Raw genomic sequence first — 13,623 nt, 5'->3', positions numbered from 1 at the left:
CAAAGCAGCTTTTAGGCCCCCGATATACTCACGTTCTTCGTTTAGGGGTAAAACAAAGTTCGAAATACGCGAGCAGCGATATTCTGTTATCGAACATTTGACGCCGCCCACACTGCTGAGAGCGACGGTTACATTAACATGTGCTGCTCGCTTCCCTCTCAATAAAATACACACACAACAAAATTGAGAACATAGCAAGCATTTTAATAAAGCATTAGAAAAGCATCTGATTGTAGCAACGTGGTTATGTTTGCACTAGCTGTACGGCACTCCATGTCACGTCAAATTTGTTTATATATCACTATACAATAGCTTAAAATCAAGCAGCTTTTCCATATTAAACATGAAAAACAGTGTCAGAAGCCGCGTTTCCATTAGCTACAATGGAATTTTTTTCTCTTTGGCTCTCAACGAAGGCGGTCGCATTTTCTTACCCTCCTCTCCCTTATCTCCCCTGCTTTGCTGCTCTCGTCTCGTCTACTGTCTTGTACTTTGAGAGACTCTCTCCGCACTGCTCTCCAAACGAAGAAATTATGGATTTGATCAACTGGTCTCTCAACGCAATTGACACCATCTTCTCGACGAGAAGCTTGGGTTCGGGGGAACCTGACTGCCCTGCCGGAACGTTCGCAGCTGGCTACACGATGGACGCGTGGGAGAAGTGGCGGGTCGTGTGTCTGGCGGCTCTTTCTGTGGAGGACATTGAAGATATCTACCTATTCGGAACCATGATAACAGGTCTTCTGCTGATTGGATTAGGCATTGCCCTGGTTTATCGAGGAATTAAGAAGACGGTGACAGCTGTCCAAAACCCCACAAGGCTGCCCTACATGATTGAAGCAGTGGGCAGAGCTGTCAGCACTCAGACTGTGACTTTGGTGACTATGAACCAAAATATTGATAACATCTTGGAGAAGCTTACAGCTTTGCAAAGGCAAATGGATCGTTTCGGAGACCCAAATGGACCAGGAGCTGTGTAAATTGGAATGCGGCTACTCGTCCCAAGACCAAACAACCCCAATCTTATCTGCTTTCGGCCCCCCTCAACCAGCAATGGCCTTGGCCGAGGCTGCTGCTGCAACAACAACTCCTCCAGAAGAGCACTGCTGTGAGACGCTCTTGCGTTCCTTCCCCCACTCCACACTGACACCTGCTGATTGTTGACTCTGTCTGGGACCTGATCAAGGTTGACTCCATGGCAACTGCTGTGTATCGCTATGACATCCTGCGGACTGAGGCACCTAGATTAGGATGCCAGGCGTAGCGACTCTCCAGGCCTACACATACACGAACTCTTACATATACACATATATGCAATCACCCTCCCCTCCCCCCATCCCTCGCCTTCGACGCTTTATACCTCCAGTCTGACAGGCGGGTCTGACCAGCGCCGTAATTGGCTGCAGGACCGGATGGCTGCTTGCCACTGCTGGGTTACCTACATTCCCCACTCCCCTCCCCTGTTGCAAGTCTTGTGTGTTCATGTTGTGTACTGATTATGTGCTAATGTTGCTGAGGTGTTTTTTACTGTTCCCAAACTGTACTCCTTACAGGAGCATAGTCTGGGGGTTGCCTTTTTTCTCCTCACCTCTCCTCATGTTATGCTGTATTTTTTCTCCTCAAACGAATTTCCCCATTGTGGGATAAATAAAGGTTTTCTAATTCTAATTACCCTTCAAATTGCGCGAATTGAAATTGCGAATTTGTTAGAAATGAAGAATTCCAACACGATTATAGTGCCTTTTTGTCTCCTTCTTTATTAGGCGTAATGAATGAATAAAACAAAAGAAAAGAAAGACCAGCGCTGGGAAGCTAGAAAAATAGCTCAACTCCCCAAACTCTGCATATACAATATATAGTAAGAATATTCAGGGAGTATCCCGTTATTCAACCAATAAGATCATAAATGACATCATAGTATCATATACCTATTGTATAACATATCTATAAATGGTAAATATCCGGTAAGATGTGCCTTGAGATCCAAAAAGGCTTCCACAATACAATATAATGCATAGAAAGAACAGAACTCTCTCTCCCCCTCAGAATCTTTGGGTCCTTCTTAATATAAAACAGATGTGCCTTACAATACATACAAAGGAATGTGCAAGCAAGGCTTTTCTCTGGACAGAGCTGAAGATAAGAAAACTACACTTCTAACAGAATTGAAAGTACACCCAATGGAAACTCAATTTCACAAAAACTTCCATTTATAGCAAAAAAGTTTTTACTCTCGCATGAGGTGGTTTTTAGGCAATTTGAAAAAGAAATATTTTGCAAAACTGCAATGGAAACAGTTTTTGCGCATTTAGTGCAGCGGCTGGGATATAGTACATAAGCCTACCAACGTCTGTTGCCATGGTTTTTGGAATGATTTTACTTCTTGTGAGAGGAAAAAAATAAGTTTTAGTCACATAACATCGGTTAATAGAAACGCCGTCATTTCACATTAGTTTTTTGTCGACATTTAGAAAAAAAGTTTTGCGCAAATCTGTAATGGAAATGCACCTAGTGTCTGGGAAATGGGGAGACGTGTGTTCTGCCGCATCACAATGCTGTTGGCCATGAGGAAGCCATTAGGAAGACTGGCATTGATTTATCTATGTGTGTTTGGCATTCAAAGCTCTTTTCAGCTGTTCATATGACGGCTTCCAGAGGAGAGGTTACTGATGTATAGATTTCTCTTAAGAGCTAGCTGTGAAGATGTCTCACACACGAAAGCATATGAATATATAAGCGTAAAACCAAATTTAATGTGGAGAAAGACCCTGAGGAGAATGTTCTTGATTGACAGATAAGTTTTAGGAGATATAGCAAGAGATGAAATGTGCAACAGCACTCCCTTTTCTCCTCTAATGACGGGCGACTCTGTGATGAACCACCGCAGCATTGGTCTGACGTACATTGTTCCCTTTATTTCAGCCGGAAAGGCTGTGTTGACTACAGTAACATCCAGCTCTCAGCGTCAACAAAGACACATTGTTCCATTAGCAGCAGGACTACAGCAGTGTAAAGGGTCCCATCACTCACAGGAGGAATTTATTTATACCTCAATCAAGAGGGAGAGGGCAGGAAATGAGAAAACCAGGAGTAACAATAGACGAGTAAGTGGTACAAGAAATCATGGCAGACATTATAGCAAGTCTCATTTTATATGTGCGTTTCTTGAAAAGTAGCCTACATTTTAAGCTTGGTTAGCAAACCGTATCAGTCATCACTTGCAAACTGCAGGAGAAGAAAAATGGATTTATACATGCTATCGATTATGGTTGTAATCCCACATGTATTGAACATTGAACATTTAATAAATCACCCTGCATTAGGGTTAGGGTTAGGGTTAGGGTCATATTAACTTCCACAGTCCTATTCAGAACGCACTAATTCAAATGCTATCTTTAAATGACTTTTAAACTTTTGAATGATTATTTTTGTTGATTCCTACATAATTCTGTAGTTATTGCAAAGTAATTAACTTTGCCATGTTCCTTCACAAAAAGTTTGAAAGACCCTAGACCTTTAAATTACTGAAATATTTATGCACACTCTCTACTCCACATTGCAACCTTGGGATTGCATACAATTTTTAATAATTTAACAGGCCATTATTACTTTTTTTTAGTACTTAATTGGTTTAATAAGATCTTCAGTATAAACATCACAAATCCAAAGTTGTTACAAAACAAGAATAGCAACTTTAACTATTTGGTTTTGCAGATATTTGAAAATGTCCCTGTGTGACTGCTGTTCCTTTAGAGATATATTCAAAACCAGGTCATTATCAGGTCTTTTCCAAATGAGAATGAGCCATGAATTAAGCTCTGAAAGAGTCAGTTTATAATTAATAAGGATGATTAAACTAATTCATATCAAAGAGGAACAAGACAAGACAGATGTGCCATCTTTACTCACACTCATTTTCTCTATTAGAGGTGGAATTTAACAATGGCACATTGAAAATCAATTAAAGTAATTACCTGGCACTGTATCAAAGTAGGGAAGACACCCGCAAAAGGCTTCACTTATCCTTTCAAAACATCACAAGTTCTTCAATCTCAAACCACACGCAATTTTCCACCAAATGGTAGCGCATAGGTTTATTCTCATGTCAAAGCAAATATGCACTCATATGGGACATAGCTAATGCTTGAATTGTGATGCATGTTATTTATAGTGGCACAGCATTGGCTTGTTTCCATGAGCAATAACAGCGTTTCTGAGTCAAAGAAAGTCACGCACCAATGCCAGCTGAGTTTTCTTCCACCCACACTTTAAAAAAAAGAGGCTGGTGGGCAGTTGGTAATGCTAATGCCAGACAGGTACATTCATGAATGCCATGCGAGATGAGCCCTTGCAGTTGATACAAGTGTCAAATTAGTGGAGATCTGACATCTCCATTTGACATTACATCTGGAGTTCAAAAGATGTTGCCCTGTGGCTGATGCACAACCACCTGTGACAACCTGCAATATTAGTTTCTGCAGAAAATGTGGCCGCTGTGACTCGCAACCTGGAATTTAGGGTGTTGTTAGTGTGGATGATAGGTTTATTACTAGCTAAAATCAAAAGAGCCCACACTGAAATCTGCAGATATGATTTAGATATGGCCGTATTAAATAATAGCACCAGTGTTGGGGAAAGTTACTTTTAAAAGTAGGCCTAATGCATTACAATATTGTGTTACTCCCTAAAAAAGTAACTAATTGAGTTACTTAGTTACTTTTTCTGGAAAGTAATGTGTTGCGTTACTTTTGACTGAATTACTGATTCTCTTCTGTCAATGTCAATGTCAATTTTATTTATATAGCACAACTAAACACAACAGCAGTTGACCAGTGTGCTTTACAGTACATACAATTAAGAAAAAAAAAACATAAAAACAAAATGCACAATCATCATCTTCTGGGCTTGCTTGTTTGTTTCATAATGACAACAACATATATATATTACTTATATATATATATATATATATATATATATATATATATATATATATATATATATATATATATATATATTTGCATATACAGTCAAAGTTATGACAAAGCCATTAATTTATCCAGTGCACACTATAAAAATAAGTAGTGGTGTTTTCCCATATATTACTTCTAACTACTGAATAATGCAACACATTCACATGTATCTACCATAATAATTATTAATGGTGGTCGTATGCTAACTCCTACATTACGTTTCACCATAACACCCCTGTCAGTTTCACACAAAGAAAAGAAACGCGCACCCTCATTATAACCCAACTGCAGTCACGGCCGCAACCGTATAGCGCATCTCGCACACCTCCACTTTTCCCGCGTCTCCTGTCATTCCAGCGGGCTCCTATAGGAGATACGGTGTCCCCGCCTGCCTGTGAGTTGACTCATCCTATCCTTCCCACGGCGGTGACACTGGAGCAGATGGCGCTGGTCTCGAAAGCCCACGACGACGCTCTCTGAGTAATGTTCCCTCACACTGTTTCCGATAACGGCTTTGCTTTGTCTTTTCACCCAGACGGGGCCGGCAGTGCTGTCTCTGCAAGAATGTACAGCCTCTGATTAGCACAAATAGCACTCGGTAATGTCTTCAGGCTCGTACGCCAGGTGCACATCTAGCTTGATAACTCAAGTTGTTGTTTTTTTTTTTCATCCAGACACGGCAAAGGAATTCCGCTTCCAAGTTTACAGCTTTTAAAGTTTATAATTAACATTAGATGTCCCTGAAAACGGTGCAGTTAAATTTGAACTAGATGCTTACATTGTCTGTAGAAATTCTTGCATTTCACCTTCCAGAGCATTTCTACAGAAGTTCCCAAGTTGTCATTTTATGTGGTTGCTAAGGTGCTGTTGCTATTCAGTTGTTCTAAAGCCTATATTAAGTCTATATTATGTTCTTGGGCCAGATTCTCAAAATCTTCTTAAGAATTGAATTAGATACCTATTATATACCTATTTTATACCTAAAACATAATTATGTGTCCAGTGTGTACACACAACAACCATATTGTGGTAAAACTCCATCCACTATGTTTGTTATTTTCTCCATACTGTAAATCTGAAACAGTGTCTCAAAATGAGACGTTCAGGAATGTTCTCCAACGTCACAAGCCCCGTCACAGTCCGCCATGTTTATCTCCTCGCCAGAGCATTTAACAGCAGCATTCAAGTAGGAAATGTATTCTTATTACTACTAAAGTTATTCAATCAAGAGCAGTGAGTGATTTTCTGTTTTTCTTTTGTTGGTTGATTCATATTAACAGCATAGCAGTAGGTAATGTATAATACCAGTGATGGAAAGAGTACTGAAAATTTGTACTCTCAAGTACAAGTACTGTTACATTGCTAAAATAATACTCAATTACAAGTAAAAGTACTAAAAATGTACTTTAGTAAAAGTACAAAGTACCCCCTCAAAAAATACTCAAAGTACTAGTTACTTTTTAGCCGGTGATATTTAATGAATAAACATCGAATCCTTTGAATCAAATCTGAAATATTACTTGACCAAACACAGGCAATTTGTGTTTTAAACGAATAAACGCATAGAACAGGAATTTTGTCTGTTTAAAGAATGTTAAATGATTTTTAAACCTGTATAAACAGTATAAACTTTTCACTGCAAACCAACAACTGGGCAAGTGCCTTAAACTCTGGGACATTTCACTTTCTGAACTTTTTGTTCAGTTTCAGCAGAAGCTGATTTTCAAAGTTCACAGAGTCTATCTGGCTTCGTTTGGATGTGAAAAGTAGAAAAGCACAGCCAAAAAGCCGTTCAGAGGCAGCTGATCCACTCTGTGTTTAACTTCAGAGATTGCTGGGAAGGAGTGAAGCAGCTCCATGTTGTCTGAGGCACATGCAAGGTAACCATCAAGCTCAACTGGACTTTGCAACATTTTGGAGAGTGGTTTGAGAAGAAATCGTCGTCATCAGATGACTCTCTTTGGTGTTCACTCTCATGCTCCGTAGTTTCAAGATCTTGTTTCAAGTATGTCAAGGCTGTAATTGGAAAACAATTACTTCAATTTATGGGAGCATTTTTGTAAACCCACACTTAAATAAGCTAAACCACAACAAATTATACTTTAATAACAACCTTTTAGACCTGCCATGACTGAGATGTTATAAAAGTATACATGCTTATTCAGGCGTGCAGTTATAGCAAGACACAAATGAGATTATGTAAATTTGAAATTACCAGCTTCTATAACATCTGCTTGTCAGTGCAGGGGGTCTTGAACTGGGGTAAGAGGACTTGCAGCAGCAGCCAATTCTAGATCCTCCATCATCTGTCCATCTTCTGCAGGCCATTGTGCAGGGCTCTGATGAGTGTAGGTCCAACTTGATGTCTCTAGCCTGTTGAGATTGGATAGAAGCTGGTGGATTACTGGCAGAAGCCATCTCATGTAGACACTGGACTCTGACTGGAGGATGTTTGAAGCTTTTATCAGTGGCTTCATGGTGATGCAATACTCCCGGAGGAATGCAACTTCTGCAGGACTCAACCTGGAAGATAAAACATGTTTATGACAAACACTAAGGAAAAGACTGCATACATGGTAACTAATATTACTCACGTTTACCATTTGCCACAAGATTTAGCAAGTGACATGCACATCGCTGATGAGGGGGTAATTGATATTACATATCAGAGTCTTCATCAAGGATTGTACTTGCATCATGATATTCAATATGGTCACTTACGTCAAGAGCATCCATGTCTGCTTCATCGTCATCTACCTCTGCATCTTTCGGCATTCCAAACACATGGAAAGCTTTGAAGAAGTTGGATCCACTATCAGTTGTGGTCAACTTTGTCTCTAATCTTGTATTGACAATGGACATCATCAAGAGCACCAGCAATCACATCTTGTTGGGCTATTATTCAATTTATAACAGTATTTTTTTTTTTTACATTTAAAACAAATCTGACTGGACAAAAAGCTTTCCAAAAGTGCTAATATTTAAAAAGTTATCAGCATTTAGCACTGGCACATGTACAATCTAGACAGGCTGTCAATCAGTGCAGTTACATTGTTACGCCAGTAGGTGGCGGCAAGAGACTATTTTTATGAGAGAGTCATTATTAGACCGTTCATTATAGGCTTAAAACACGGATTCAATATGACTGAAACAATTTGTTGACATCAAATTTAACTTTGAGCGGCACTTTACAATGCTAAATCTTTTTTTACAGTCTATGTGCTCAACTGAAAATCAACTTGGGTAACGCTGAAGCTCACGTTTCAAGTGATGTTATTTAGTCAAATTATCGAGACAGGTCTACCCAACATTAAAAAACGAAAACAACTATCACACAAATATAGTTATATGTCTTCTTACAATAATTTAAGCTAAACACCTTCACTGTGTCCGCGAGTACGATTAGCTCTCCAGAACCGGGCTTTTTTCCCAGTCCAAATACAAGGGGTTTTTATTGGCCCGCTCACGATCAGATATTTCTATTGGATACCCAAATGCTGGTCAAAGAATTGAATTTTAATTCAAATTGGACGCATACTCAGTAACGAATGTGATTTTTAAAGTAGCGAAGTACATTACTTAGCTTAATTTGTACTTAAGTACAAGGAAAACTACAGACTTAAAAATATACTAATAAAAGTACAAGTACTCTAAAAAACGACTTAATCACAGTAACGTGATTAGTTGTAATTCGTTACTTCCACCTCTGTATATTACGCTGCTTTCACTTTAATACACAGATCTAATACACACATGCGATTTCTTTACTATAGCTGTTAATATTAACGGACATAACCGACTGTGTTTATGTGAACTTTGTGTGTTTTTGACATGATAAGCGCAATGAGACGTGAAAGAGAACTTAGTTTAATACTCACGGGACGCGCCGTCTGACATCCGACTTTCTATGCGTTTTTTTTTTCAGATGTGTGCGCTCAGAAAGCCATATATCAGAAGTTTAGACTGATATGGCTTTAAAACACATGCAGATAATAAACTTTCATGATGATGAAGAACTGCAATGTCACGTGACCGTGACCTCGATAGAGATGATAATCAAAACAAGTTAGTTGTTTGTTTTTGGCAGAGTATATCTGAGGCACGAGCTGTAAAGTCTCCGCCCTCTTCTGGAAAGCAGGTTTGGGGAGCAGCAGCTTTAAATGTTACATTTTTAGGCTGTATACAATCATCCATTCAAAATGATTGAGATGGCCAATCAAATCAAAGAAGGCAGGCCTTAATTTCATAATATCATAATATCAAATTATGCAAACTACTCAACTTTTTCCATGAAATTTCACCGTTTTGAATTGAATATATGTTATTATTTACATGAATCGTGTAACTAAATGACATTTGAATGAATTTGTGCACATTTGAATATTTATATCATCACGTAGTTATCCTCATTACGTTTACTGGCGTGAGGGCGGGACAGCCTTGACATCAGTGACGTGACACGTCAAACTTGGAAACATGTCTTGGCGTGTCATGTTTAAATCCAACACAAGCACAAATTAAATATGACAACCCCATTATGGAAATCCTGGACATTGTTTTCCACAGAAGAAAGGAAGTCATATGGATATGGGACAACATAAGGGTGGGTAAGTTAAAACAGAATTTGTCAAATATTTACTAAAGCAACAGGCTTCATTAGTTTAAAATCAGAGACCTTGCATGGCTGAGGGCTAAACATAAGCAGAATTGACTGATATTTAAAAACAATATTATTATAGACTTTATAAGCCATAAAATGGCATTTTAGCTTCAAAAATCAAGCTTATTAGCAGTGGCGTTTTAACACGAAATCAAAGTATCTGAAGCCCTTAGAAATCTCACGACGGCACCAGAAAGATGAATCGATTTTAGATTAAACAAATAATTTCTTGTTAAATCCTAATTATATTGCACTAAGACCAATGGTGTTGCCTTTCCAACAACAATACAATTGGACACATCCATTTGAGGAATTTCACGATTCAAATTGATTATGGTATCACACCCGAAGAGAAGATAAACATGCCATAATTGAATTTTAGAGTGCATAATTTCAAAGCACAAATCAATTCGTGACAACGACGCCAGGCAAGTGAACGAAACAAAGTGCCAGGAGTTTGTGGTTTACTCCGGCTAGCCTGGGCTGAGTAAATAGCAATTAACTGAGAAATGCACAAATTGTCAGCTCCACAGAACGACTTCTGTGCTCTCGCACATACTCTTGGAATACCAAATAAAGCATTAGACGGAAGACAGGAGAACACGTGAACTTGGAAGGAATCACCTCAAGCATTTATAAAAACACAAGAAATTATCTTAAAAGGATCCCGTTTGGAAGTGCTGATGAATTCCTCCATTCCCTTGGAAATGGGTTAAAAATTTGTTTACACCCCAAGCAAAACCCAGCAATCGATGCCAGAAAAGCAATTGCATAAATAACAATCAACATCCCATGACGTCTCAATCAATTTTCCTAATCTACTTTTGGAGCATATGGGAAACAAAAATCTAGATTTCATTTCACAAAGTTGAAAACTGTACAACTGCAGAGCCAAACACACTATTAAATATCAATTTGGCACCCGCCGACCCAAAACACACCGCAGCTTTGTGGAAAACACTCTGAATGACGTGAGCTTCCTCAGATCACCGTTTGAGAAATCTGTAATCCCTCCCGGATCTGTCACGCGGGAATTCTGATACCAACTAAGCCTTGTATTGTTAACAGAGAACAATTCCTTTGTTAACAATGGCAAACAATAAGACGTTTTTTTGCGAACAATACCAGTTAAGGCTACTTTAAATTCCCTTTGTTTCTACCTCTCTTGGTTGTTGTGGGAGTGAAAACCTCAGCTTGAGGAGATCCAAGATTGATTACAAATCACTGCTTAGCATTTCAGTGTGTCATTAGCTGAAGTAGTTTTCGTGATGCCGTGTTGTCATTTCACTCCCACGGCAAGCATATTTAAGGGTCATTGGTTGCTAAGCGCGTTATTGTGGGCTGGTTGCAGGATGACAGACCAACACTGTCCACATAGGCTGCCAGGTGAGCAAAGCATGCAGTTTTTTAAGGTCTGACTCAACAATCTACATAGCAACTCTTACATCATGTATGATTCATGAGTATATTTTCACGACTTTAACTATGAAACAAGGTTTTAGAGAGAGCAACACTGTTTTGTTGATTTGATCTGCCGGCCAAATAAATATTAAAAAAGCTTTTACTCCAAGACAGGTGGTTTATCTAGGGGAATAAAAGGCATTTTAATGCCTATTAAAAGTTCTTTTCATGAACGTTTTTCGGCTTGACGTGAATGCTCTTTTGAAAGGCATTGTCCACAGGGGAAAAAGGTCATGCTATCAATGCACATGTTATAGTAGATTTAGTGTTTTTGTTAAGCTCCCATGTCTTCAATGGCATATAATTACTGCTTTCAAAAAGGGTGTTGAATGCAGATAATACACTTAATAAAGGGACGTTTAAATATATTTGTGAGTGACCTGACAATGAATAACACAACCTAGTGTTTTCATGGCTTACACAGTGCACAGTTTTATCAATAACAGCAAACCAAATTATTTAATTAATTACTGTTCTCATTATGCCAAATCAAAGTAATGCAATTGCCGCACTAATAGTGTCAACGAATGGGATTGTAAAAATAATGATTGCGGTTCAACACGATTCCTGAGCACTTTTTTGAAAAAACAGATACTGTGACATTTTTCACAGACAACCAATTTTTCACCTCGTCAGCAATGTTTTACTCGACAAAAGACACTGATATCCATGTTCCAGGCTGCTTCACTCCGTGTGATGTTTTGTAGTTTGAGTAAAATGATCCAGACTCCTCTTGCAAAAATCTGAAAAGCAAAGTCCCATACAGCTTAAATACATCTTCGGGTTTCCAATATTAATATCACTCATAGAAATATATAGTCTTGGGTTTAATGTGGTAACACATTATTTTAAAAGTTCATAATCACACATGAAGTAAGGGAATATTAGCCATTATTAATGCAGTAGTTAAACATGAACATATCAGATTTTGTCTTTAGTAGTACTGTCTAATGGTAACTGTACTGTCTAATGGTAACTTAGCCAAATTACTGGCCTATTCTGATGAATAAACTTGAACATCACTCATTAATGTGGATATACTTTTTTTTTACTTTAGAATAGGGAATCAAATTTTCTTCATTACACAACTGTAGCAATTTATAACTTAAGACTGTGAAACCAAGAAAAAATTAAAATAATGATTCATATTGCTCAGTTTACTTGTAAATCTGAGAAATATAACATTATGTAAATCACTTACTACACACACACAAACACAAAGTTAACACTTTCATTTAGGTTCCAGTTTTTACTATTAACAAGTTGCTTATTAGCATGCAGATTACTAGGATATTGGCTGTTTATTAGTACTTATTAATAACTTATTCTGCATGACCATATTCTACATCCCTTAATCCTACCCAATACCTAAACCTAACTTAACTACCTTACTAACTATTAATAAGCAGTTATTAGAAGTTTGAGGCAAAAGTCATAGTTAATAGTTAATACAGAGAATTGGACCCTAAAGTGTGACCAAAAATAATGCAATGTAATGGCTTACAACTATGACATTTTATTTCAATTGTCCACTTTAGACATTCTGCTAACTATAAGTAACTTTGTTAGTACATGTCAACTAACTCTCATTAGAGTATTAGTAGGCTGTCTGTTTAATATCTCCTAACACTTTATTTTGATGGTCCTCAACAGACATTCTACTGACTAGAAGTAACTTTGAAAATACATGTCAACTTATTCTACTAGCCCTAAACCTAACAGTCAACTAATACTCTAATGAGAGTTTGTTCACATGTAGTTGTAGACAACTTGCAATTTACTTAGTCAGCAGAATGTCTAAAGTGGATGATAAATAAAGTGCAACTCTAAAAGGTATTTATTGTACATTCAGTTTAACAGTTATATCTGCTTGTTTATCCTTTACTGCATAAATACATTTATATGCCATGTACTATATGTTCAGTTCATCACTAACTACCGGTGTGCTAACTTAATACTTAACTACAGCGTAATTATGGACCCTTAAAATAAAGTGTTACCGACTCATGTTGTACAAGTCCCAAGTCGATAAACAGCGTATTTCTATTTCAAAGCAATTGAGAAAAGAACTGTAAAGTTGTACATCTTGTTTATACGTTGAGTCCAGCATAAAAAAAGAAATCTTAGAAACTCGTTGCACTTTATCTTACAGTACGTGTACTTACAATGAACTTACCTAAGAAAGTACTGGTTAATATAAGGTAACTACATGGGTTAAGGTTAGGTTTATGTGTAGGTTCAGGGTTAGTACCTAGTTATTACTCAGTTATTGTTATTACAATAATAAGTACATAGTATATACATGGGGAACATGATTGTAAAACAAAGTGCTACCGTTATACAAAAAAAGTGTGCCCAATCATGTTCCTGGAGATCTACCTGCAGAGTTCAGTTCCAATCCTGCTACAAAACACTTTTCTGTGATGATCAAGCGCTCCTAAAGAACTTAATTAGCTGGTTCAGTTGTGTTTGATCAGGGTTGGAGCTGAACTTTTCAGGAAGTTAGATCTCTAGGAACAGGATTTGGCACCC

The sequence above is a fragment of the Squalius cephalus genome, assembly GCF_949319135.1.
Source record: "Squalius cephalus genome assembly, chromosome: 13".
Classification (NCBI taxonomy): Eukaryota; Metazoa; Chordata; class Actinopteri; order Cypriniformes; family Leuciscidae; genus Squalius; species Squalius cephalus.
The sequence above is the reverse complement of the archived record's forward strand: the minus strand, read 5'-3'. Positions refer to the sequence as shown.